General features: G+C 38.1%; 1 long non-coding RNA gene across 1 annotated transcript in view; it reads left to right on the plus strand.

Moving 5' to 3' along the window:
* LOC115839591 (uncharacterized) overlaps window positions 1-25310 on the plus strand; it is a 28311-nt gene extending 3001 nt beyond the window's left edge. Inside the window, exons 3-5 of the long non-coding RNA XR_004034106.3 lie at window positions 1410-1540; window positions 5985-6109; window positions 25012-25310. This is a non-coding gene — a long non-coding RNA (uncharacterized lncRNA). The remainder of the gene's footprint in view (window positions 1-1409; window positions 1541-5984; window positions 6110-25011) is intronic.
* Window positions 25311-27899: the final 2589 nt, after the last annotated feature.

The raw sequence follows: 27899 nt of genomic DNA on the forward strand, positions 1-27899 counted from the left end.
ATTGTTCTGTCAATGTCTCATTAAACATAGTTTTGTTGAGGTTCTTCACTCCATCTTTACAACAACCCTATGCAAATGTTCATCTATTCATCTGAATTTTGTAGAAGAGAAAATTGAGGCTCAATGAGACAAGTAATTTGCCCAAAGTCACACATCTGTTAGGTGGCAGAAGTGGGATTGAAATCTAGGTCTATTTGATGGCAAATTCCATAATCTTTTTACTATGCCACATTTGCCTCCTTCAAAACAAGATCTGGTCATTTTGCCTTCTCCATACATCTTTGTGTTCCTCATAATGAGTAGCACAGAATCTTACGTATGTCTCTCATGGAACTCATGGTGTTAATAATTCTTTTCACCATGCTTTATCTTTACAGATTTCATGACAAAGGAGAGTGTGAACTATTTAAAAGTAACTACTTCTTTTGACAAAACTAAAGGGAACACAACTTTGTAGTTGCAGTGAAGAGCCCATTACTGCTATCTAGAATGCATCAGAGATGCTCACTTTCATAGCATAGACTGAGCACAGCATAGAAAGAGTTTCAGGCAGCTTTTCTCAAGAGAGCCAAATTTCTAGTGAGTACAGTTACTCTCTGCAATTCATTTGGTGATCTCTACCTTGTTCTGTATTCAATTATGACATCCAGAATTGGTCTGCTTTAAACATATTTTTAAAGCTTGTTATTAAAAAGCAAACAAAAAAATTCTACCAAGTTTCTAACATTTCTGCTAATACATCAATTGTCAGTCTGAACGAGTACACACAGGTTTCTGTGGTTTCATTTCCTCATCTGTAAAAGAAGGGTGAAACTTAATGCCCAGTATCTGTTCTGAGTGTTTTAGAGATCTGTGAAATAAGTTTGGTTTTCACCTGGAGGCGAATCATCTGACCCTCAGTTATTCAACAGCTTTAATCTACGTGGAACAAAAATGGAGCTGCTGTGTTCTTGGCTCTTCTAAAATATTCCTTGTGTCCTGACCACTGACTTTCTGGTTCTTGAAGAGTGGCAGAATATGCCACCCCAAAATATGCCACTTTAGCATAAGGATTATTTTGAGCTAAAGTCACCTAAGAAACAGCAGATGCAAGAAGAGCCTTCTAAGCTCCCCTTTTCTTCCTGAAAACAGGAGATAAAAGCTCCCATGTGAAGGATGCTCTTATACCAGAAGAAAAGAAACATTCTTCAGTGGCAAATCAAAGCCGAGTATCCTGTATACATAGACTTTGTTAAAATAATTCGTATCTTCCTTTAGCCTCCCCATATAATTTACTTTTTCACAATTGCCTTTATTTATTCAACCTAGTATAAAAGCCTGTAGGTTTTGCCATTTCTTTGAGTCTTCATTTAACATAAACGTCTATACAGTTCTACTGTTAATCTGTTTTATGCCAATTTAATTCTCAGGCCCAGCCAAAAAACCTTAAGAAGATAGAGGTAAAATTTTGCCTCCCCTACAGTTTCTGATTATGAGGTTGGGATTTCAATGGTTGGGACACTGAGAGATCCTGGGACAGCTGACAAAAAGCCAGCAGAAGGTAAGAATTCTTACACATCAATCCCTTAGATCTCTGCCTGCATGGCCCAACCAAAGCAAGAATAATGAAAGTCTCTCCTTATCTTTTTCCCTTTCTAAATGTAGCTTGGCAGGAGAAAAAGTATGTAAAACTTAGTTCTTTGAGTTGTGACCTTTGTATTTGGTTCTGAGTACCCATTGGTTATAATCCACAGCCTCCTAGTCTTTGTTTCTTTGTCTCTGTCTTTAGTGGTGCTTGTCATAAGGAGGAAAATCATAAAATGAGCTGCACCATTCATCTTGTTTCACATCTTCAGAGCTTGGCTTTGTGACCAGGGAAAATATTCTCTCTGGTCTCCACCAGCTGGACTGGACAGTACAAGTATTGGCTTGAGTCAGGTAACGAGCCAGACAGGGTGGAAATCAAGACACAAAATGACAAGCAGCATTCTCTTTGTCCATCCTTGCCACCTCTCAGAGAAGTGTGTCTTAAGAGAGATTCCAGTTTGTCTTGAGAGATTCCAGTCCATAAGAAGCCTTGGTTGTCTGACCTTTGTTGTCTTCATAGTGCTAGGAAGCCCTTATCCTAATGTCACCCACCCGATGCCACAAATGAGCTGGTCTATAGCTGGAGACATTTCAAGTTCCTGTAGGAAACAAGAGACACCCGTTTCACAAACACTGTTCTTACTGCCTGTGACAGTAAAGCTCTTTGCATTCTTAGGCTAACTCTGGGAGTGAACTTTCTGGATTTTGGGAGGGCTGCGTCTTTTGTACTGTCTTTGGGGATGCCTCTCATGTCTGTGGCTAAGCCATAAAAGGCTTATTGGTTTTGAGTCATAATTAAAATAGGTATACTCTTGAATATTTGGACTTCTATATCTAAAAGGATTTTTTAGAGAGCTCCCACCCTATACAATTATCCTACTGTTACCTATGGGAAGGTCAAATTGAAAGGAAAAAATTAATAAGATGAAAATAACTCTTGTATAAGTTAGTAAATTTTGTGTTTCTATATTTATACCTAACTCATGGCTCAGGTTTAAAATGAAAACTGTAAGATCTCTTTTTGTATATGTCTCTATATGTCTATGTATACATGTAATATTTTTCTACCTCTGGATGATACTGCCAAAATTACTCTGTAAAAGAGTTCTATTTAATTGGTTTAAAAAAATAAATGCTTATATAAAGTATTCCTAAAACTCTCAGAAATATAGAAACTAACCCAAATGTTTCTCAGGTTCACAGGATCTGGGATAAAAGCTTGTTTAAGTCATGTCTTCAGAGTTGTCAACAGTAAATATAATGAAGACATAGCACTTATTCTATTTGGGTTTACTAGTCAAATGAATTTATGTTATCTCTACTAGATGTTTAAGATTGTAAAATTTTAAACTCAATTTAAAATCAGGACGTATAGTAAAAATAAATTGCTTGATGCATGTCAAACACAGCAGTACATTAAAAAAGTTGGAGAGGGCTTCCCTGGTGGCGCAGTGGTTGAGAGTCCGCCTGCCGATGCAGGGGACACTGGTTCGTGCCCCGGTCTGGGAAGATCCCACATGCCGCGGAGTGGCTAGGCCCGTGAGCCATGGCCGCTGAGACTGCGTGTCCGTAGCCTGTGCTCTGCAACGGGAGAGGCCACAACAGTGAGAGGCCCGCGTACCACAAAAAAACAAAACAAACAAACAAAAAAAACCCTCACTAAATGCCTGATTGTTCACATCATATGGAGATCTAACTTAGATGAGCTACTGCTCTCACCTGCACCACTGCCTCTTTAACTAAGACACAACTGTTCAAATAAACTGACCTATTCTCAAGACTAATTCGAGGAGAAACAGAATAATCTGCAAGCTCAGATTCTGCACTATGAATCTTTGGGGTGAAGTTTCACAGGGGAGGAATTAAAAGTGGCAGAATATACCACCCCAAAATATGCTACTGTGACATAAGGATTATTTTGAACTAAAGGCACTTGAAAGAATAGCAGATGCCAAAACAGCCTTCTAATCTCCCCATTTCTTCCTGAAAACAGGAGATAAAATCTCCCAGGTGAAAGATACCCTTCCTATACCAGAAGAAAGAAACATTCTTCAATGGGGCATCAAAGCTGGAAGAATCCTGTATAAACAGAACTGTTAATTCTTATCTTCCTTTAACCTCCCCATATAATTTAGTTACTTTCCCACAATTTCCTCTCTTTGTTCAACCTAATGTAAAAGCCTGTAGGTTTTGCCATTTCTTGGCGTCTTCATTTTCTTGTCAGAGCCCCCGTGTCACGTAAAACATATAAATTTGTATACATTTCTCCTGTCTTATGTCAGTTTAATTCTCAGGCCCAGCTGAAAACCCCTAAGGAGGTAGAGGTAAAATTTTGCCTTCCCTACATTCTCAAGTGTCTCCTCCAGACCCTGTTTATTGCTAACAGTGTTCTGGTGTTACCTGACTCACAGGTATTGGGAGGAAGAGGAACAGTATTTGTAACATTTCTTTAAATACCATCTGCTGTCTTTTTTCCAAGTGTCACTGTGGAAAGAAGTAACCATCTTGCTGGCCAGTTTCTTCCCACAACTGATTTGGTGGTCATTTGCCCTTCTTTTGTGGGTGGCATTGTCATTGTTTGGAGCTCACTTTGGGGGCAGTAGTAACTCAGTAGGACCCTGAGACCTGGAAATCATTCTTTTTTTCTTTTTCTTTCTTTTTTAGGGATTTACTCTCTTTGCACATTAGTCAGAACCGAGCTGCTTCAGATGCCTAGAAGTGGGAATCACTAGTTCATTATCTGTATTAGAACATCACAGCATGTTCAAGGTGTAAACCACAGACTCTGTCTCCCCTATGTCCTGCTCTCTGGGTGGTGCTTTTTGAGAACTGTGCCTAAAGTCTCTGCGATCAGTATCAGCTCACCCTTGAGCTTCTAGGGAAAGCCCTCTTCCCAGAAACAGTTGAAACAAAGGGCCTGAACTGGGAGAACCTCAGACAGCAAACCACATCTATGTGTAAAAAAAATCTGTCACACACATGTATGTGACACACATGTATGACTCTTAAGGAAATAAAACTTATATTTAACTCAGTTCCTAATCACTTATTCTCCATATCAGAGAACAGTGCGCAGATTAGGTTCTCCATAAAAAAGCCATTTAACCACTCTGTTATGATATTTATTAGAGCAGCCAATTGTAGGTTTTTTCTAATAAATTAGTCAGTGCTTGGCTTGAGAAGAATAGAGCAGTGATTAACAGTCCTGACTCTGAACACCTGGGTGTAGAATCGAAGCACTACGACTTACTATGTGTGTGACCCTGGGCAAGTTACTTTCCCTCTGTGCCTCAGTTCCCTGGGGGTAAATGGAAATGACAGTAATAGCACTTACCTCATAGGGGTGCTATCAAGCTGAATGAGTTAATATTTTTAAGCTTTTTATCACAGTTTCCGGCACATGGTAAGCCTTATCTAAACTCTTACCTTTAGACTGTTAAAATCCTAAGGGGGAAAAAATAGAATGAAAGACTTCTCAGAACCAATAATAATGTCTTCTGTTTTTTAAAGGTATACTAACATGCCAAAGACTTTATAGGTATTATTTCCGAACCCCGCAACAGGTAGCTATTGTCTCCATTTTACAGGGAAGAAGTGGAAGACTGGGAAATTTAATTTCATTGCCTAAGAGCACATAACTGAGTAGTGGAGCTGGGAATTCTAACCAGGTGTGCCTAATTCCAAAGCCTGTGCCCTTCCACTGTGCAACATCGTCTCTTAAAATTTATCTGATCATTCATTGTTTTCATGACTCAACTCTAAATGCTCTGCATTCATTTATATCCACACTATTTCAGAACTGGTCTAAGTCTCACTTTGCCCATCCCCTCTGTCTTTCACAAGTAGGAAAACTTGAGTTCTTAACAAACAAGTGGCTTTCCCAAGACTAATTACTTAATGACTGTTAAGTAGCCATTGAATACCAACTAAACATTTGCCTGTAGGGAAAGGAATGAAGTTATGTATATTGCTTACCACAGTGCCTTTCACATGCAATCAGCACTAGCTAATTTTTATCATTGTTCATTTATTCATTAATTCATTTAGCAAGCATTTGTTAGGCATTTCTGACAAGTCGAACACCTGGGAATACAAAAATTAACAAGGTATGATTCCTTTTGAACGTCATACTAGTCTTTCAGTACAGGAGCCATTAACCACATGTGGCTATTGAGCACCTGCAATGTGGCCGGTCTGGAGTGGAAAATGTTATAAGTATAAAAAACACGCACAATTTTGAAGACTTAGTACCAAAAAATAAAGTACCTCATTAATAAATGTTACATGTTGAAATGATATTTGGGATGTATCAGGTTAAATTACAATATTTAAATTCTTTTAATCTGTTTCTGTTTACATTTTTTAATGTGGCTGCTAGAAAAGTTACATGTGGCTTGCATTATATTTCTATTGGACAGCATTGGTCAAGACAGCAGAAAAGATGAACCAACAGAATGTAAGTCCAATGAGAAGAGTCACTAGAACATCTGTGGGAGCACAGAGGAGAAACTGCCCAGGAGTCAAGAAAGTTTTCATAGAGGAGGTAATATTTGACTTGAATTCTGAAGGGTAAGTAAGAATATTGTCAGGTGAGTATTTTCTAGGCAGAAGATGAGCATGTAGAATGTCACATAAACATGAGAGAATAGCCCACACATTTTCAATTTGGGGATGGAAGAATGAGAAAGGAAGAGAGGAGATTTAGATGTCCATAACTTGGGCAATGGTAGTGGGAATTCATAAGACAGGGCCACAAAAGATACCTCAGAAGTAGAACTGACAGGACATGGTAATTCATGTCAGGGAAGCAACAAAAAGAGAGGGATCAAGAGAGATGCCCAGTTGTATTTGTACATGGCTATGTAGTGACATCTCCTTCTGTTCATTCACAAAATATTTATTGAAGGCTTACTTACGTGCCAAGTAGTAGGTAGTAGTGCTTAATGGGCTCCTGGTACAATGTCTTAACGTTACGTGATTATAGGAATCAGAAAAGAAAGTATTAAATCCACATTTAATTACTGTCCCACTAACGAAACTTTTATTTCTGTGGAATAATCTTATTTTCAGGGACATTAAATGGGCAAAGTTCTTGTGCTAAGGTGAGAGTGGCAGTTCCTCCTCTAATGAGATAGAGCAGGAATCTGATCCCTGAGGGGAGAGATCAATCCACAGACTGGCAGGTATGAAGTCTGATGATATAAAGTTTAAGAAAGGATGTGAAGAAACAGGAGCTCCTTCATAAACTGCTTGCAGATTAGTACGTTGCATTTAGAAAAGCAATTTGGCAGTTTGCAGTAAAACTGAAAATGTACATTTTGTAGAACTTGGCCATTGGATTTCTGTATCCCTGAGCACTGTTCTGCAAAGCAAGGCTCTACCACCCCAGGCATGTGTGGGAAGAAAATGTGAGAACTTCTATAGATGTGTTTTTAAAATATGTATATATACAGAAATGAAAAAGAAATTGAGCTTTACTAAAATTTATTATAAGGATTGAAGCTTGCGCGTTTATTCAGTCTGTATGTCAGATATCATATGGATGCTGACAACTCCCACATTTAAACATCCAGGCTTATCCTGTCCCCTGAACGTTGCCTACTAAGTATCTTCACTTGGAAATATGTGAGTACGTTGAAAAGGTGGAGAGACTAGGCAGTTAATTGATCATTCATTGATAAAATAAATGAATCAAGAGATAGTGGTATATGCTTATTCTTTAGGTTTATCAAGGCAAGTGACAGAATTCCATCTTGAGGTGCTAGAAGCAAATCTTTCTTCAGTACCATTCCCTGGAGGTGCTGTTCTCTTCCCTCTGACAATGAGAGTGGGCCTTCCGCATTACTGGCACTGGTGCAAGAACAGCATAACAATGGAGTAAGGGTGTGGGATGGTTGAGGAGCAGGGAGAATAGGGGCTGACCAAAGGCTGAAACATGAGGCAAGAAATTAGTGTACAAAGAACCTAAAGAAAGTTCTATGGAAAAGGGTGAGGCATTATTTCAGGGAGTGGGAGAATTAGGGTCTGAAGCTGTATTGGGATGGAGTTTACCCTTTCTCATTCCTTCTCCTTCTCATAAAATCCCAACTTGGGAAGTTCCCAGTCCAGTCAGCCTTTCTTGACCATGAGGGTAGTATAAAAGTTAGGAAGTAGGTGATGCAGAAGGACATGGTGTTGACTAATACCGTGGCAACAGCAGGTTGGACCTTTTTCCCCCTTCCTTGCTTGCTTTCGCCTTCACCTCACCTACTGTGAGCACAGTATGGAACGGGGGACCAGAATGAAGAGGAAACTGCGTCAAGGCCCTGGAACCCTGGCAAGGATCAGCTCCCAGAGAGAAGAATGAGGGGGGTTAACTGCTCATCCACAATGTAAAGGGAAGAAAATTTCCCACTCTTTACCCAATCCTGTGAGAGAAATATGCAGAAGTCAGGCATTTCAAGGTCCAGGCTTGTCTGTAGTAATAAGACAAAAATTCTCTCAGTCAAAAATCACCCCATCCATTTCTCAAAGTTAAGTGTGTATTTACTGTAGGAAACACACACACACACAAAATTATATGTAATCAAGTTTGAATAATGAAAAGGAAACAAATATTCAGCAACTTTACTTTTCATTGTGGGTTACACAGAAGATGCTCTGCATGCCTCTGCTTGATTCACTAACACATTTCTGTCTTTAGTATAGGGTTTGGTGAACTTTGAGTGGAAAGAAAAGCTCTCAGTTACAATAGTTACTAAAAATTATTGACAACCAGGTTAGAGTCGTGTGGGCCAGAAGAACTTGATGTTCAAGGCAAAGTTTTAGAATGGATAAAAAAGCGAGAAAGAGGAATGACTTCATACTTGAAATACAAATGACATGAGTACTTCTCTCTTCATCTCTGTAAAGGAAAGTGGCAATTCAGGTTACATAGGCCTTCAAACATAGAATGATAAGGAAAAGCACAAGTAATGTACACAGAGATTAAAGAAAAATTAGTTATACAGGAGGGAGAGAATCAAGTTCTTTTCTTTCAGCACAGTAAAAACCTGGTAGAGGCTGTATTCTAGAGTCATTGTTTATTGGTGTTGTGCCCTAATTTTTCTAGGATACAGCCACAACATTTACTTAGTAAAAATATCAAGGGAGTGGAGGGAATCTCACTTTTTAAACTGGTATTCATGTTATTCAAGAAAGTAAAAGTGATGCCAAGATATCAGAAATACCTTGTATATAGCTGGTATGGTGTTCCTGGAGGTATCACTGGGAGAGCTGACTATTGGGAGGCCTAATGGGCTGGAACAACAACGTGGATAAAGGGGTGCTGGGAGTGGGGGTGGGGAGGAATTGGAGAGGGAACCCACCAGACTGTAAGGTCTGAATTTGAGGCTTGCTAGTCCAGAAAATAGACTTTGGACCCTAGAATGAACAAGTTCTCAGTGAGAGATTCATAACAGAATCTTCTGAGTTGGTGCAATTAGCTTGAATGCTGGATGATTGATTTATAATAAGGGGATATGTCTTTCTAGTGACATTATGCTCCTGTGCCCTCTTCACTGCATTCCTTTCCCAGGACCACAGTCCCTTGTAGGCTGAATCAACATTCCGAAAGTTGTTGAATAAGCAGAGAATTCCAGTCAAAGCATATAGTTAGACCTGAGGCATATTTCAGCCAGCTCAGGCCTGGGGAAGTATTCTTGACCCACAGAAGAACGTTTTTCTTGTACTAGGCACTCTGTCAGAATTTGCTTTTCAGAACCACCTTATACTTTTGGAATAATTTTAGATTTACTAAAAAGTTGCAAAGGTAGTATCAAGTGTTCCCTTGTATCCTTCACCCAGCTTCCCCTACTGTTAACATCTTAACACAAACACGGTACAGTTGTCAAAACTAAGAAATTAACATAGTTATAATACCATTAACCTTGCACTTTATTTTTATTTTACCAGTTTTTCCGCTAATGTCCTTTTCCTATTTGAGGAGCCTACCTGGTATCCCATACTGCATTTAGTCATCACGGTTCCTTAATCCCCTCCAATCTTTGACAGTTTCTCAGTCTCTTTGTTCTTTATGACTTTGACAGTTTTGATGAGAGCTGGTCAGATACTTTGAGAATGTCCTTCAATTTGGGTTTTTCTCCTGATTATATGAGAGTTATGAGTTTTGGGGGAAATTACCACAAAGGTGAAGTGCCTTCTCCGCACATCATGTATCAGGAGGTATTATGATATCAAAATGATTTATTACTGATGATGTTAACCTTATTCAGTTGGTTAAGGTAGTACCTGCCAGTTTTCTCCATTGAAAGTTACTATTTTTCTTTCCCATACTTTCTTTGGAAGCAAGTCACTAAATCCAGCCCACACTCAAGGAGAGGGGAATTATCTCTACTTCCTGGAGGAGGAAGTATCTACAAATATTGTTTTGAATTCTTCTGTAAGAAAAATTTGTTCTTTCTTCAGCACTTACCTATCTACTTATTTATTCAATTGTTTATATCAGTATAGGTTCATGGATATTTTATTCTTTGGGTCATAATAGAGTACTGTCATTATTTTGTTGCTCAAATAGTTCCAGCTTTGGCCAAATTTTTCTAGCTTTGAGAGCTATTTCAGGTTGCCTCCAGTATCCTTTTATTGGAGAATTATACTTAGAAACCAAGGTTTGGGTCCTGGGTGTGCTCATTGCTACTGAGTTGCCACTGTTTCTCAGCCCACTCAGTGAACAAAGCTAGTAAATGTGTGTGTGTGTATGTATGTGTGTACATGTAGATACTAACCCATGTAAACACACATATATATGTTTCTGTATCTGTCTACATATATCTTAAAATAAACATGAGTTCATACATCCCCAACTCTAATACAGCACAATAGGATTAACTCTAGCCTCTTTCTCTGTAATTAATTTTTTAACTATTATCTGACAGTTGGAAATCTGCCTCCTATTATCTACAACTTATTTAATTCTTCTACCCTAGTATATATATAAAGCAGTTTCAGAAATGCTAACTCACGTCACTAGTTTTGTCTTTAGCCTTAAAGTATCCAGTCAAAACATGGTTTTCCAAAGTTACTTGTTAGCTCCTGTTTTCCTCACTTTCTTCAGTCAAGTTATATTATACATTTGTAATACAATTATGTTCATTAGTCATTTTCTGCATTCCATCCTGGGATCCCTGGGCATCCTGGTTGGTATTTTTGAAATTTGCATGCAGAAATTCACTATTTGTGATGCATAATTCTGTGGGTTGTGACAAAGATACAAGTCATCTGTCTAAAACTACAGTATCATATAGAGTATTTCCATCACCCTATAAATTCCCCTGTGCAGCCTATTTGTAGTCTGAACTGCTTTAAAATACTAGTTTTTCCTATTAATTGATTTATTCACTTTAACTATGTAGCTGTTCTCAGGGCCTAGGAGACATTTTGCTGGCTTCTTATATGTGTTGAGTTGATAGGTTTAGGATTCAAAGAGCAGCATTCTTTCTCATTTCTAAAATTTTAGAAGGCTCCTCACTGCTGCTCACTCCACTGCCAGGAATTAACTAAATAGCTCACCCATAAAATTATAATGACCCAAAAATTGCTTCTGAAAGACTAATTTGGGACTGAACTATGAGACCGTTCCATCCCCCCACTTTGCAATATCATATCAGAGTAAGATATAGAAAACTTTGCTGGAAAGCAAAGATTTATATTTAATCTATTATTTGCAGTTGGTGAGGACTTAGTATTTGTGTAATGAGTAACTCCCAGGGCAGTTGGTAAGGGTGCTGCTTTTTCAGACATGAGAACCCAGCCTTCAAATGTCAAAAATGGTCCACTCAGTTTAGATGTCTGTCTATAGTGGCTTCTTGACCTTTCTTGGCCAGTCTCATACCCTTCTAGAGTTTTCTGAGAATATGGTGAAAACTATGGACTCATCACCCAGAAAAATGAACACACATCAACTCAAAATGCTGTATGTAATTAGAATGTTTCATGGACCTCCTTCCCCCACCTGAAGATGGGAGACCCTCTAGAGGTCCATGGATTCCAGATTAAGAATCTTTATCTAAATACTAGTAAGGCAAATTGATGAATACAAGGGATTTGTTGTTAATTAATGAGTGTATTCTACTATAGAGTTAAATGTACATGTGTACATTGTGATGGTTAATTTTATCTGTCAACTTGATTAGATTATATGCGCAGTTGTTTGGTCAAACAACAGACTAGATGATCTGTAAGGGTTGTTTTTTTTAACATGTGATTAACATTTAAATCAGTGCAATTTGAATAATATGATGGGGCCTCATTCAATCAGTTCAAGGCCTTAAGAGCAAAGACTGAGGTTTCCTGAAAAAGGAATTCTCACAACTGCAACATAGAAGCCTTACCTGAGTTCGTAGCCTGCAGCCCTACAGAGTTCTCAATACTGCAACATCAACCTGAATTGCCAGGCTGCTAGCCAGCCCTACAGATTTCAAACTTGCCAGCTCTCCCATACAATTTAAGGAATTGTATGAGACAATTCCTTAAAACACACACACATACACACACACACCACCTCACATATAAAGTCTCCTATTGGATCTGTTTCTCTGGAGAACCTTAAATAATACATACATCAAACTGTAACAAATACACAGTGAATTCCCATAGAAATGTCCAGTTTTCTTATTGTGAAAAATGATGAAAACTCTTAATTAGTTTTTAGCTAGGTATTGCCTCTGTTTTGATCCAGTTTTGATTCCTGTTGTCTTTGCATTGTCCAAGTCTTGTAGATGATCTTTGCTTTGTCTCATGCTGTTCTTATTGTACATCAGCCTGTACTTGGATGCTCTAATGCTGCTGTAACAAATTATTCCAAACTTAGTGGCCTAAAACAACTTAAATTTATTATCTTATAGTTCTGGAGATCGAGTCTCAAATGGGTGTCAGCAGGGCTACATTCCTTCTGGAGGCTCCGACGGAGAATCCATTTCCTTTCCTGTTCTAGTTTGGGGAGGCCATCTGCATTCCTTGGCTATGGCCAACTTCAGCTCTGCTTCTGTTGTCACATTTCTTATTCTGACTCTGACCCTCCTGCCTCCCTTTTGTAAGAACTTTTGTGATTACACTGGGCCTCAGAGGATAATCAAAAAATATTTGATTTTTTGATTATTTCATGACAATTTTTTTATTATTTCATGACAATTTATTCATATCTTAACCCCTTTTGCATGTAACATTTACAGATTCCAGGGGTTAGGACATGGGTATCTTTGAGGACTTATTATTCTGTCTACCATAGATGTCCTTTTTTCTAATTTATTCTCTGTTTTACTTAACCTTTACTTTTGTTCATAAAGTTATTTACAAAGTTCACATTGAGGACTGTTTTGATTAGTTCATTTTCATAGGTTTATTCTTCTTATACTCTGCAGAAGTATTTTTCACTTGTTAAACCCCAATTACTTTTCTCTTTTTCTGACTGCATGATTTTGAAGCATTTCTCTCTATATATCTAGGACCTCTACATTCTCTCTGAGTTCTATTTTGTCCTTTGTATGGCAAAGGAAGGACAACTTAACAACCCTTTTGGTGAGAAAAATAAATTATTCATTAGTATTCTAACTGAAAATGGGTTTCCTTCTACTAGACAATGGTGTATGGTTAGGTAGTGCAATTACTCCACTACTATTCTCCCCCTATATCCTTGCCAATATTGGTTTTGGTTTGATTTTGGTTTGAAGTTGTAACAACCAAAACTGTTCACAGATATTGCCAAATGTCCCCTGGAGGTCAAAATCACCCTCAGTTGAGAATCACTGTCTTAGACCAATCATGACAATCCAGTTCTCCTTTTTCAGTGACTTATTTACGGAAGAGCATATGATCAAGTTCTGGAAAAAAGAAAGGAGAAGTCCATTTAGGGGTTGGGGTGGAAGGGAGAGAGGTTCTTAGGAAAAGTTTCTTTTCTGAAAAAAAGAGAGATAAAAAATGATAAGGCCCTTTTAGTGCATCCCCTTCCTTGTTGCCTGGGATGCTGGTGTGTATAAACTTGAATTTTGGAGCTGTGGCAGCCATCCTGTGATTTTGAGGTATGGCAGAACAGAAAAATGGGAAGAGATTATATCCTCAAGGACATAGTTAAACTGCAGAAATAACCTTGGAGCTGACTACCTCTAGATACTAGACATGTCAGATAACAGAAAGTATTTATTGTTTAAAACATTGTTAGTTAGAGCTTCTGTTATTTGCAGGCAAAAGCATCCTAACTGATAGGATTAAAACATGACAGAAATAAGGATATGCATTAAACATTCTCTGCCCCTGCAAAATACCCAAATGGTGAAAGTTTAGATGAGTGTGGGATGTTAAGGAAGAAACATCTGGAACTATTTAAATACTTTGCAGAATAAAAATGTTCATAAGTACACCTAAGGAAAATTTAATAAGAATTTCCGTTCAATAAAGCAAGAGCTCAAATACCAGATAAAATGAGACCAGATAAAAGGAGATGGAAAGGGAAATTGCAGAGTTGCAAAACCAATTCAAGGACCAAAATAACACTAACTTTCTCTAACAAATTAATATGAAATAGGAAGAAATAGAATGGGCACAACTGAAAAGAGATTTCTAGCACAAAAGAAAGCCTGGTTGATCACTTATAAGAGAAGAAAACAAAGGTGAAAGCAATTAGAAGTTAGACATTGCAGAGGACAAACATTATCCAACATAAGACTAATTATTATCCCTAGAAGAGTGAGCTTAAAAAATGCAGAGTGGATATATGTATACGTATAACTGATTCACTTTGCTGTATAGCAGAAAGTAACACAACATTGTAAATAAATGATACTCCAATAAAAAATTTTTAAAAAGAGGTCTAAATAGAGGTGACCAAAAAAATGCAGCAAAAAAAAGTATTAAAAGAAACTGAAACTGTAAATTAAAGGGCTGATTTTGATCATTCCAGAATGATCTACCTGAGATGAAACATATCAAATTAAGTTGAATTTCAAGGATTAAAGAATGTTCTTTAAGCATCAACCCAGAAAAAGAAGGTCATCTATAAGAGGGGGCAATGGGATTATCCTTTGACTCTTCCACAACAGTATTTATGCCAGAAAATAATAGAACAATCTCTAATAAGCTAAAATGTGAGACAAGAATACTACACATGTAAGGAAGCATATTAACATCCCTAAGCAGAAAGGAACTCAGGAATCACATTGCCCAGGAGTCCTAGCACAAAACTACTTAAAAAAAAAAAATCCATATATCCATGAGATTTAAGTATACAGAAGGTAAAGTAAGAGGATTGGTGGTAAACAATGAATACATTTAAATATGGAGTTAAATAACTGTGATATAGAGCATGGTCTGAAATGGTGTTCACCAAATATTTCTGATGATTATTTCTGGAGGATAGTATTTTTATTTCTTTTTACTTTCTTACTAATATGTTGCTGTGCTTCTTGAATGCTTTTCAAAGAGTGTGCTTTATTTGCCTTTTCACCAACACAGAAGTCATTGGTTTAAAAATAAATTTGTGATATAGATTAAGTAAATTATCTCTAGGAATTTTAGGAGGGGGTAAACTTAATCTGGGACAAAACTTGTTGTCTTGATTTTTGTCTTTTAAATATTTAGTACCTTGTTCGTAATAGTCTATCTTGATATGTAATATTTTGTATTCTAAGGGTGGAATTATGCAGCACAAAACAGTCTTTCATTTTCTTGGCTTTAATTGCATTACTAAAGTCCTTTCCAAACTTCAAAAAAATGGAGGAGGAGGGAAAACTTCCTGACTAATTCTATGAGGCCAGTGTTACCCTAATGCCAAAACCAGACAAAGGCGTCACAAGGAAAATGACAAAACCAAACTACAGACCAACATCCCTGTGAATATAGTCACAAAAATCCTCAGCAAAATAATAGCTGCATATTTATTCATTTGCAGACCACGTCTAGCAACGTATAAAAACGTATAAAAAAGGATTATATACCATGACCAATTGGGACTTATCCCAAGAATGCAATGTTGGTTTAACATACAAAAATCAAGCAACATTAATAGAATAAAGTTTAAAAATCATATAATCTCAATATTTCTGATAAAAACATTCAACAAACTAAGAATAGAAGGCAACTTCCTTAATCTGATAAAGGGCATCTGTGAAAAAACCACAGCTAACATCATACTTAATGGTGAAAGTTTTAAAGCTTCCCCCTAAGATCAGGAACAAGACAAGGAAGGATGTTTGCTCTTGCCGCTTCTATTCAACATTGTGCTGGAGAGTCTGGTCAGTGCAATTAGGCAAAAAGAAAAAAAAAGAAAAGAATAGAAAAAAAGAAAAGCCCCATTCAGACTGGAAAGGAAGAAGTAAAACTACTTCTACTTGTAGATGACATAATCTTGTACATAGGAAATCCCAAGACTCCATTAAGAACATTAAAACTAAGAAATAAATTTACTCACTGAAGTTGCAAAATAGAAGCTCAATATACAAATGTCAATTGTACCTAGGTACACCAGCAAACAACAGTAAGAAAATAAGATTGAGAAAACAATTCCATTTTCAATAGCATCAAACAAATAAAATATTTAGAAATAATTTTTTTAATTGTTAAAAATTTTGAAAAAAATTAAAGAAGACCTAAATAAATGTGAAGACATGGTCACAGATTGGAAAAATTAATATTGTTAAGATGGCAATATACCCCAAGTTGATCTACAGATCCAGTGCAATCACTATCAAAATACCAACAGCTTTTCTTTTGATCCTAAAATTCACATGGAATAGCAAGGGATTTGAAATAGTGAAAGTAATCTTGAAAAAGATCAAAGTTGGAGGACACACAATTCTTGATTTCAAAACTTATTACAAAACTACAATCATCAAGGCATTGTGGTACTGGCATAAAGATAGCAATATAGATTAATGGAATCAAGTTGACAGTCCAGAAATAAACCCTTATATTTACAGTCATTTGATTTCAACAAGGATACCAAAACAACTCATTGGGGAAAAGAATAATCTTTTCCACAAATGACACGGGGACAGCAAGATATCCATGGGGACAGCAAGATATCCACGTGCAAAATGACACAGGGACAGCAACAAATCCACATGAATTTGTACCCCCTACCTCACACCATATAAAAAAATTAACTCAAAATGAATCAAATAACTAAATGTAAAACTTTAAACTGTAAAACTCTTAGAAGAAAGCATGAGTATAAGGTTTTGTAACCTTGGATTAACCAATGATTTCTTAACTATGCCACCAAATATGGGAATGCAAATTGATACAACCACTATGGAGAACAGTATGGAGGTTCCTTAAAAAACTAAAAATAGAACTACCATATGACCCAGCAATCCCACAACTGGGCATACACCCTGAGAAAACCATAATTGAAAAAGAGTCTTGTACCACAATGTTCATTGCAGCTCTATTTACAATAGCCAGGACATGGAAGTAACTTAAGTGTCCATCGACAGATGAATGGATAAAGAAGATGTGGCACATATATACAATGGAATATTACTCAGCCATAAAGAGAAACGAAATTGAGTTATTTGTAGTGAGGTGGCTGGACCTAGAGTCTGTCATACAGAGTGAAGTAAGTCAGAAAGAGAAAAATAAATACCGTATACTAACACATATATATGGAATCTAAGAAAAAAAAAAAAAGGTCATGAAGAACCTAGGGGTAAGATGGGAATAAAGACAGAGACCTACTAGAGAATGGACTTGAGGATATGGGGAGGGGGAAGGGTAAGCTGTGACAGAGTGAGAGAGTGGCATGGACATATATACACTACCAAACGTAAAATAGATAGCTAATGGGGGGCGGCCACATAGCACAGGGAGATGAGCTCGGTGCTTTGTGACCACCTAGAGGGGTGGGACAGGGAGGGTGGGAGGGAGGGACATGCAAGAGGGAAGAGATATGGGAACATATGTATATGTATAACTGATTCACTTTGTTATAAAGCAGAAAGTAACACACCATTGTAAAGCAATTATACTCCAATAAAGATGTTAAAAAAAAAAAGATGTGGCACATATATACAATGGAATATTACTCAGCCATAAAAAGAAACGAAATTGAGTTATTTGCAGTGAGGTGGATGGACCTAGACACTGTCAGTGAAGTAAGTCAGAAAGAGGAATACAGATACCGTATGCTAACACACATATATGGAATCTAAAAAAAAAAATGGTTCTGAAGAACCTAGGGGCAGGACAGGAATAAAGACGCAGAGGAAGAGAATGGACTTGAGGACACAGGGAGGGGGAAGGGTAAGCTGGGACGAAGTGAGATAGTGGCATGGACATATATACACTACCAAATGTAAAATAGATGTCTAGTGGGAAGCAGCCACATAGCACAGGGAGATCAACTCAGTGCTTTGTGTCCACCTAGAGGGATGGGATAGGGAGGGTGGGAGGGAGACGCAAGAGGGAGGAGATAGGGGGATATATGTTTATGTATAGCTGATTCACTTTGTTATACAGCAGAAGCTGGCACACCTTTGTAAAGCAATTATACTCCAAAAAAGATGTTAAAAAAAATGCCACCAAATAAAAATTATATTGGACTTCATCAAAATTAAAAATGTTTGTGCTTCAATGTCAAGAAAGTGAAATAACTAACCACAGAATGGGAGGAAATATTTGCAAATTATATATCAGATAAGAAACTAGTATCCAGAATACATAAAGGGCACTTTCAACTAAACAGTAAAAAGACAATCCAACTAAAATATGGGCAAAGGATTTGAATAGACATTTCTCCAGGGAAGGTACATAAATAGCCAATAAGCACATGAAAAGATGTTCAGCATCATCAGCCATTAGGGAAATGCAAATGGAAACCACGATGAGATACCATTTCTCACCCCCTAGAAAGGTTAAAATAAAAATGAGGGCCAAGTGTTACTGAGGATCTGGAATAGAACCTTATAGCTTGCAGATGGTGTTTGTCAGTTACTCGAAATGTTATACATAGAATTAACACGTGACCCAGTAATTACACTCCTAGGTGTATACCCAATAGAATTGAAAACACACATGGACACAAAAAATTGTACATGATGTTCATAACTGCATTATTTACAATAGCTATAAAGTAGAAACAACCCAAATATCTATCATTATGAGTGGATTAATACATTGTGATGTATCCATACAATGGCATGTTGTTTAGCCATAAAAAGAAATAAAGTACTAATACATGTTACAACATGGATGAGCCTTGAAACATGCTAAATGAAAGAAACCAGGCACACAATGCCACATATTATATGATTCTATTTATATGAAATGTCCAGAATAGGCAAATTCATAGAGACAGAAAATAGACTAGTAGGGACTTCCCTGGGGGCGCAGTGGTTAAGCGCATTCGCCTGCCAATGCAGGGGACACGGGTTTGATCCCTTGTCTGGGAAGATCCCACATGCCGTGGAGCAACTAAGCCCGTGCACCACAGCTACTGAGCCTGCGCTCTAGAGCCCATGAGACACAACTACTGAGCCTGCGTGCCGCAACTACTGAAGCCCACGCACCTAGAGCCTGTGCTCTGCAACAAAGAGAAGCCACCGCAATGAGAATCCTGTGCACTGCAACAAAGAATAGCCTCTGCTCTCGGCAACTAGAGAAAGACCACGCACAGCAACGAAGACCCAACGCTGCCATAAATAAATAAATAAATAAATAAATAAATTTATTAAAAGAAAAGAAAATAGACTAGTAGTTGTCAGCGGTTGAGGGAAGGTGAAAATGGGGAGTAACTGATGAAAATGTTCTGGTATTATATAGTAGTGATAGTTGCACAAGTTTGTGAATATACAGCAACCACTGAGTCACATTACTTAAAAGGGTGAATTTTATGGCATGTGAATTATAGCTCAATTAAAAAAAAAGAATGAGGGAGTGTAAGGGCCCACGTATTGCCCATTTGGGCTGATCTCTGAGCCGAACCATGCTAAACATTAACTGAGAAAGGAAATACTATTATGTTATGACCCCTTTCCCTTCCCACATGGAAAATGTCCCAAGAAAAAGCTGACAAGTCAAGAGGATCCAGCAGAGCCAAACAGTCTCTGAAGAAGCAAGTTGGGATCTTTTTTTGAGAGGTTTTTGATCATTTCTGTAGGAGACAGACCAAAAAAAAGCAGAAGAGCACCCTTTGCCTCACAATCTGCCTCAGCTGTCTCTGTTGCAAGGGACTGAGAATCATCATTCAAGTAACAGTTACGGGATAGCTGGGGTAATGGTACTCACAGGAATCAAAAGACAGGAATCAGAATCATGTGGGAAGGCCTATGGCAACACAGAAAAGGACAGAAAGCCACATTGCTGGGCAGTGGACAGTTCTTGGTTTGGCTTCCCTATATTCATCTTTTCCTGTTCTTAGCCCCCCAGTTTCCTTTTCCCCTATTGCCTCTTCCACTTTGATTAATTTGGAGCTATTGTTTGAGATTTGGCTTGTAACCCAAGCTAGGAGGGCAGGCCCATGACTCAAGCTAGGGCATTGTATATTCCCTCCCTGGAATTTGAATCTCTAGCACAGGGACAAAGAGACTGAAGCTATCAATTATCAAATTTCACTCTGTCTGTATAGCAACATCTTGACCAGACCATTCCTGCCACCGAGACAGCTATTGTCTCTAGGGCTGTCTTGCTTCCCACCAGTCCTCAAGTCTGACTCTCCCACCTCCTGTCAATTTGATTATACCCCTAATGCCTCTTTTTTTAAAAAAAATAATTTATGTATCTATTTATTTGGCTGCGCTGGGTCTTAGTTGCAGCACGCAGGATCTTTTAGTTGCGGCATGCATGCGGGATCTAGTTCCACGACCAGGGATCGAACTAAGGCCCCTGCATTAGGAGAGCAGAGTCTTAACCACTGGACCACCAGGGAAGTCCCCCCCAATGCCTTTTGAATAAATTCCCTTCTGCTTAAGTTAGAGCCATTTTCTGCAGCTTGCCACAGAGAGCTTCACTCATGAATGGCTGGAACCATGGTAGAGCTGGGTCCCATGGGACTGGGTGGTCATGCAGAATCCAAAACAACTCTTGGGTCCTCAGCAGTAAAAACTGAAGTACTATCTCTCTAGTGCACCATGATCAGCTATTCTTTGTCTGCTATTCTCTGCATCTGTTTCTTTCCCTACTACGAATTCATCCTCACCCTTTATCTTCTCTCCAGCTCACAGTTCCTGTATACTCAAACTTTCAATTAGTCTCTTCAACACATTCATGACCCCTGCAGGGGAGGGAAAACCATTGCTCTACCCTCTTAGGTTCTGTGGCCAGGCCTGAGAATTAAACTGACATAAGAGAGATTAACAGGAGAAATATATACAAATTTTATTGAATATTGTTATGTGCACTTGGAGCCTTTATAGGAAAACTGAAGACCCGAAGAAGCAATTAGGACCAAGAGCTTATATACCTTTTTTTCTTTTTTTAATCAAAAAGACAATAAATTTGTGGAGAAATGACAAGACAAAGGAAAAGAGTTTAACCTTCTAGGAGTGGTAAATTGTGAGGAAGTGACTAGGAAATATTAGGGGAAAGTAATGAAAGATAAGGGTTGTTTTAGTAGGTTGGTTTGTACAGATCAATTTTGGCATTGACTCCCGATCTCTGGTGATAAGAATGTTCTCTTCCTGATACGTGGAGGACACTTTTCTTATGGGAAATTTTATGATCTGCTTTTAGGTAGAAAGGAGAAGTTCGGAGAGCCCTTCCTGCATCTGCTGTTTCTCAAATGCCTTCCACTCAAATAATCAATGTGTCAAAGCTGTGTATTTTGATTCGCATTTGGCATGTTCTGCTCCCCTCAGGCTTCTGAGCCTCTGCTTTCATCCTTAATTTACTGAAACTTTCAGGATTCAGCAATTAAACTTCTGTGAGTGAGACTCTGCCACAGCTCATTCCCCAATAATCAGAGTGCCACACAGGGCCAGGACTAGGGTGAAGCAAGCAAGGCCCCCAGAGAACAGAATTTCAGAAGGCATGCACTCTGTGATGCCAGCCACGCACTTGTACAACCCTAAGAGGGAATGCCTCCTGACATGCTGCCCCCTGGCGGTCTTGCTGGCCTTACCCTAGTGCTGGCCCTGGACTGCCTCAGCACAGTGTTTGGAGGGCCAGCCTAATGCTTGCTAGAGTGCCCTTGAGTCAATTTCCCCTCCCTAAAGTACATTCCTCAAATCCCCAAGGTTCTGGGAGGGGGCCATGGCTTTTATCTTCCCCACAGAGTCCTCATATTATGCTCCAGAATTCACCTTGTCCCAGGGTGATTGAAGGTGGAAGCACACATTCTCTTCACCCCCCCATTCTCAGAGCTGTCCTCCCTTACCTTAGGTTCTCATCAAAAGATTCCTCTGAAAATAATGAGCCGTCCATTTTCCAAAATGTGAACAACTCAATCTTTTATAATATCACATGTAGGCTTACAACCAAGCAGTCAAGCTCGTTTTGGATATTTGTGGCTTGTCTTCAGTTCTAATTTCCTACTTCTAGTTACTTGGACAAAATCACATCCCTTCCTTCAAAACAGTGATTTTTAGGTGTAGGCTATTCTATTTCCAGATTAAGAAAAAATGTTTTTAATATCATTTTCAGGGATGTGGTTCTGCTAAAAAAAAACAAAAACAATTTACCCCTTTAAATAGGACCCTCGATTTTTCAACATAAACCATCTATATTTGTATATTTTTACAGAATTCCCCAAGGAAAGTTGATAGATACTTGATTCATATTCATGTAACTAAAAAGTCATGCAAAAATAATACTTTCCAGAGTGCGGGGAGGGTCTGCTCCTAAAAGTAATCTGTTTTTCCATCCTGCATGGCAGAAGGTGCTTGCAGCATATAAAATGAAAATGTTCTTCCATCTACACTTTTTGTAAGGTCCAGCCTTTAGTAAGCAAACTCCTTCCTCAGTTAAGGCAAAGAATTTCATGTCATTCCACTGTACAGGATGTGGGCCAGCCTATGTATTGGTGGTTCTTCAGCCAGGTGCCTATGTATTGGTGGTTCTTCAGTCAGGTGCCTACCTGGCCTCAATCAGCTGTGGCCATGTGGTATGGGGTGAGATAGTCACATAATAAAAAACAAGGTTACTTGGTCAGCATGGACCATAAATGGTCTGGGGTAGAAGCAAGGTATTTACATCATTAACACAGGCCACAAGTGATTCTAATTTGAGAATCCCTAGGAAATGCATCTTTGAAAACAAAAGGTATGTATCTAGTGATAAATTCCCCATAAAAGAAAAGGAGCAGGGAACATCTGTGATTGGGATTTGATCTCCTCTACTCCCAGCCCAACTTGGTGTACATGGGGCTGATCCATATAAATAGGCAAAGTTTCAGAGAACAGGTTGAGAGAATGGAACATTTTGTTTATGACAAAGACTTCCAAAGGGCAGAGTGTATTGGGGAAGTTGCAGAGGAATATGATACTGCGTCAGATCACTAGCTAGAGGATGCTCAGAGCCATATAATTTAGTACGTCCCATCTTTCAAAAAATGCTTCTTGACCACACTTCCCCTTGCAAAAGCTTCTTTATTTCTCAATTCCACCTTACTGCAAAGCTCCTCAAAAGAGTTGTCTATTATCTCTATTTTACTTCCTATCCTCATATTCTCTCTTATATTCACTCCATTCAGGCTTTATAACTTTGGCAAAGTAATCAATCTTCATGTTTCCAGGTCCAATGATTATTTTTCAGTTTCATCTTGTTAACCACCAGCAGTGGTTGACACAGTTGATCATTTCCTCTTTCTTGAAATATTTCTTCACTTGGCTTTAAGGGCATCATATCTCTTTTATTTTCCTTCTACCTCATAGACCATTTGTTCAGAGCCTCCATTGTTGATTTCTCCTCCTCAGCATTTATTGGAGTCTACCAAGGCTTAATGCCCAGCTCTCTTCTTTATCCACCTTCCCTCCCTAGATTATCTCATCCAGTATCATTACTTTAAGTGGCGTCTATATGCTGATGACTCCCCCAAATTCTTATCTCTAGTCCTGACTTTGACCCCACTCCCAAGTCAATAACTTTTACAACCACTTCTTGGTGTCTCCACTTGGAGAGTGTAGAAGTTTACATGTCCAACACTGTCTTTCTTCCCCCAAACCTGCTCTTCATATAGTTTTTCTTATTTTAATAAGTGGCAACCCCATTCTATCCGTTGCTCAGACAAAAAAATGATCCTGGATTCCTCTAACACCTCACATCCAGTCACTCTGGAAATCCTACTTCTTCTACCTTTAAAATATAACTTGAATCTAGCCATTTATCACCACCACTTATGCTACCCTGTTTCAAGTCACCATAGCTCTCATGTGGATTAATAGCCTCCTCACTTATCTTCCTGTGTTTCTATCCCCACCTTCCCACATAGTCTATTGTTAAGACAGCAGCCATAATGATCCTTTTAATACATAATTCAGATCATGTTACTCTTGCACAACCCTTCCATCCCACCCCAACCCCTGCATTTCCAATCAGTGAGAGGATACATTTTTAGTACTTGGCATTGGGTATATTTGGATAGTCCTTTGGCTAAATATTTTTATTGAAGCATAATTGATTTAAAGTATCATATTAGTTTCAGGTGTATCACATAGTGACTCTATTTTTATAGATTAAATCGATTTTATAAATTTAAAGTTATAAAATATTGCTTATATTCTTGTGCTGTACAATATATCTTTGCAGTATACTTATTTTATGCATAGTAGTTTGTACCTCTTAATCCCCTACCCCTGTCTTGCTCCTCCCCACTGGTAACCACAGTTTGTTTTCTATATCTGTGAGTCTGTTTCTGTTTTGTTATGTTCATTTGTTTCTTTTATTTTTTAGATACCACATATGTGGTAACATACAGTATTTGTCTTTCTCCATCTGACTTATTTCACTAAGCAATAATACCCTCCAGGTCCATTCATTTGTTGCAAATGGCAAAATTTCATTCTTTTTATAGGGCTAATTAATATTGTATTGTATATATATCACATCCATTTATCTTTATCCATTCATCTGTTGATGGACACTTAAGTTGCTTCCATATCTTGGCTATTGTAAATAATGCTGCTGTGAACATCAAGGTGCATGGATCTTTTCAAATTAGTGTTTTTGTTATTTTATGGGTATATACCCAGGAGTGGAATTGCTGGATCATATGGGAACTCTATTTTTGTGTTTTGAGGAACTTCCACACTGTTTTCCATAGTGCACACCAACTTACCTTCCCACCAACAGTGTACTAGGGTACACGTTTCCCCACATTTGTTATTTGTAGACTTTTTGATGATAGCCATTCTGACAGGTGTGAGGTCATATCTCATTCCTTTGGCTAAAATTTAAAGTAAGAAATCTGTATTAGTTTCCTATTTCTGCGTTAAAAATTACCACAAACTTAGTGGCTTAAAACAACACAAATTTATTCTCTTACAGTTCTGGAGGTCAGAAGACTAAAATCAAGATATCAGCAGGGCTGTATTCATTCTGGAGGCTTCAGGAAAGAATGTATCTTTGCCTTTTTTTAGCCTCTAGATGCTGCCTGCATTCCTTTCCTCATGTCCCATTTCTTGCCTCATGGCTTATTCCTTGCAGCACTCCAACTTTTTGCTTCCCCTTCAGATCTCCTAGTACTACTTACTCTGATTGCCTGCCTCCTCCTTTTAAGGACCCTTGTGATTACTTCAGACCCACTCTGATAATACAGGATAATTTCCCCATTTAAAAATCCTTAATCTCATCTGCAAAGTTCCTTTTGCTATATATGATAATACTCAGTGGTTCTTGGAAGACCACTATTCAGCCTACCACAATCTCTTTCTCACATTGTTCACAAAAATAAATTCTGATGAATTTCAGGCCCATGTGTTTTTTATTTTTATTTTCAAAAATAATTTATTTATTTGGTTGTGCCAGGTCTTAGTTTGGTGCTAAGGATCTTCATTGCCACGTGTGGGATCTTTGTTGCGGCATGCGGGCTTTAGTTGAGGCATGCGGGATCTTTAGTTGCAGTATGAAAACTCTTAGTTGTGGTATGTGGGATCTAGTTCCCTGACCAGGGCTCGAACCCAGGCCCCCTGCATTGGGAGTGCAGAGTCTTAGCCACTGGACCACCAGGGAAGTCTCTCAGATCCATGTGTTTTTTAAAAAACATATCTTTCAAATAATAAAAGAAAATTTAAGGGAATAGATTTATTATCCTAGATGTAGAAAGTCCTTAAATGAGTTTCAGAAACCTAAATCAGAGTGACATCAGTGAAATTTTTAATTTTTTTATTATTTTTAATTTTAAAAATTTTGGCCACCTGCACGGCTTGTGGGATCTCACTCCTCTGACCAGGGATTGAACCTGGGCCACAACAGTGAAAGCACCAAATCCTAACCACTAGACCACCAGGGAACTCCCACATCAGTGAAAATTTTAAAGTAGAGAGGGAAATCCAAAGTTCTTCCCCTCCATAAAAGCAGTAAATAAACTGGAAAAAGAAAACTGTCAAAACCAACTTTATCAGAACCTCTAGAAAGTAATAAAAAGTTTTCAACCAGGCAAATGCTTAATCAAGAAAAAAAAAAAAAAACCAGGTGAATCTTGGTAAGACAGCTTTGTGGAATTTTGATTTTCACTCCTTATCCTCCATCCCTCACTCCCTGGTTCATTCAGCAGCAGCTTTCAAGACATCTTGCATTATAGGTTAAGTTCCAAGTGCCAGAGAGAGAAGAACAGACCTTATTCTCAAAGAATTATGGTAGTTTTTTTTTTTTTTTACTTGTCTGGTGGTTCCCTGAAAGACCAGATCAAAGGACTTGACTTTATTTCACCTAACTTGGATCTCTCCCGATGCTAAGGCAGTTACCTGGAGGTATTTGTCAGAAACATTTAAAGGCAAGTGTATTATCTGCTGCTACATGGGGCAAAAAATAACAGTTGGAACAAGCAATAGAAAAGCTTGGGAGGGGAAATCCTGGGAAATGAGATGCTTTGGGGAATAAGGCTTCTGAAAAGTTCCCAAGACTCTGGAAGGGCATTGCATGCCCAGGGCTGGTGTGTGTTCAGAAAAGACCAGAGAAGACCCTGGGCTCTCACCTCTAGCTGGCCTTAAGTCTCTGCTCAAGCAGGAAGTGAAGTCTAAGGCACAGTTGCTAACATCTGGATAAGTGTTGAATGTGTGCCACAACATGCACATGGAGACCCGTAACAAACTGGGAGGTTTTCTGTTGTTGTTTTCCAGACATTAAAGGAAATCTGTCAAATCATTAGCTGATCATTGAGATAATTGAACAGAGACTTCAGTGGCCCACATGACCAAAAAAAAAGTGTTTACAAAATTAATTCAGAAAACTCAATAAAGAAACAAACAACAACTACAACAAGCAGGAACAGCAAACCTTGGGGAGGAAAGAATATAATTTCTGTAGATGCTGCATTATAATATTCAAAAGGTACTTATACAAAGAAGTAAAGGAAACCAGGAGAACAAAGTCTCATCAAATAGAGAATATCAATAAATAAATAGAGATTATTTAAAAATGAACCAAATAGAAATTCTGGAGCTGAAAAATGTATAACTGAAATTAAAAATTCACTTGAGGGTTCAACAGCAGATTTAAATATGCAAAAGAAAGAGTCAGTGAAATTAAAGATAGGTCAATTGAAATTATCTGATCTGAGGAGAACAAAGAAAAATGAATGAAAAAAAATGAAGAATCTCAGAAATTTGTGAGACACCACCAAGCATACCAATGTACACGTAATTGGAGTCCCAGAAGGAGAGAAGAGAAAGGGACAGAAAGAATGTTTGAAGAAATAATGGCTGAAAACCTCCTAGATTTGATAAAAGATGTGAATGGTCATATTCAACAAGCTCAGTGAACTTCAAGTAGGATAAAATCAAGGAGATACACACCGAGATACATTATAATCAAACTGTCAAAAATCAAAGACAAAGAGAATCATGAAATCAGCAAGGGAGCAATGACTTGTCAAGTACAAGTGATCATCAATAAGATTAACAGCTGATTTCTCATCAGAAACCACAGAGGCCAGAGGGTATGAGACAACATATTCAAAATGCTAAAAGAAAAAAAAAAACCCTGTCAACCAAGAATTATATATCCAGCAAAATGATCTTGCAGAAATGAAAGAGGTATACTTATTGCATCATTTTTCACAATACCCAATATGTAGAAGCAACCTAAATTCCCATCAGTGGATTAAAGGATAAAGAAAATATTGAACATACATATAATAGAATATTATTCAGTCTTAAAAAAGGAAATCCTGTCATATACTACAGCAAGTATGAACTTTGAAGACAGTATGCTAA

This window comes from Globicephala melas, chromosome 8, assembly GCF_963455315.2.
Source record: "Globicephala melas chromosome 8, mGloMel1.2, whole genome shotgun sequence".
NCBI lineage: Eukaryota > Metazoa > Chordata > Mammalia > Artiodactyla > Delphinidae > Globicephala > Globicephala melas.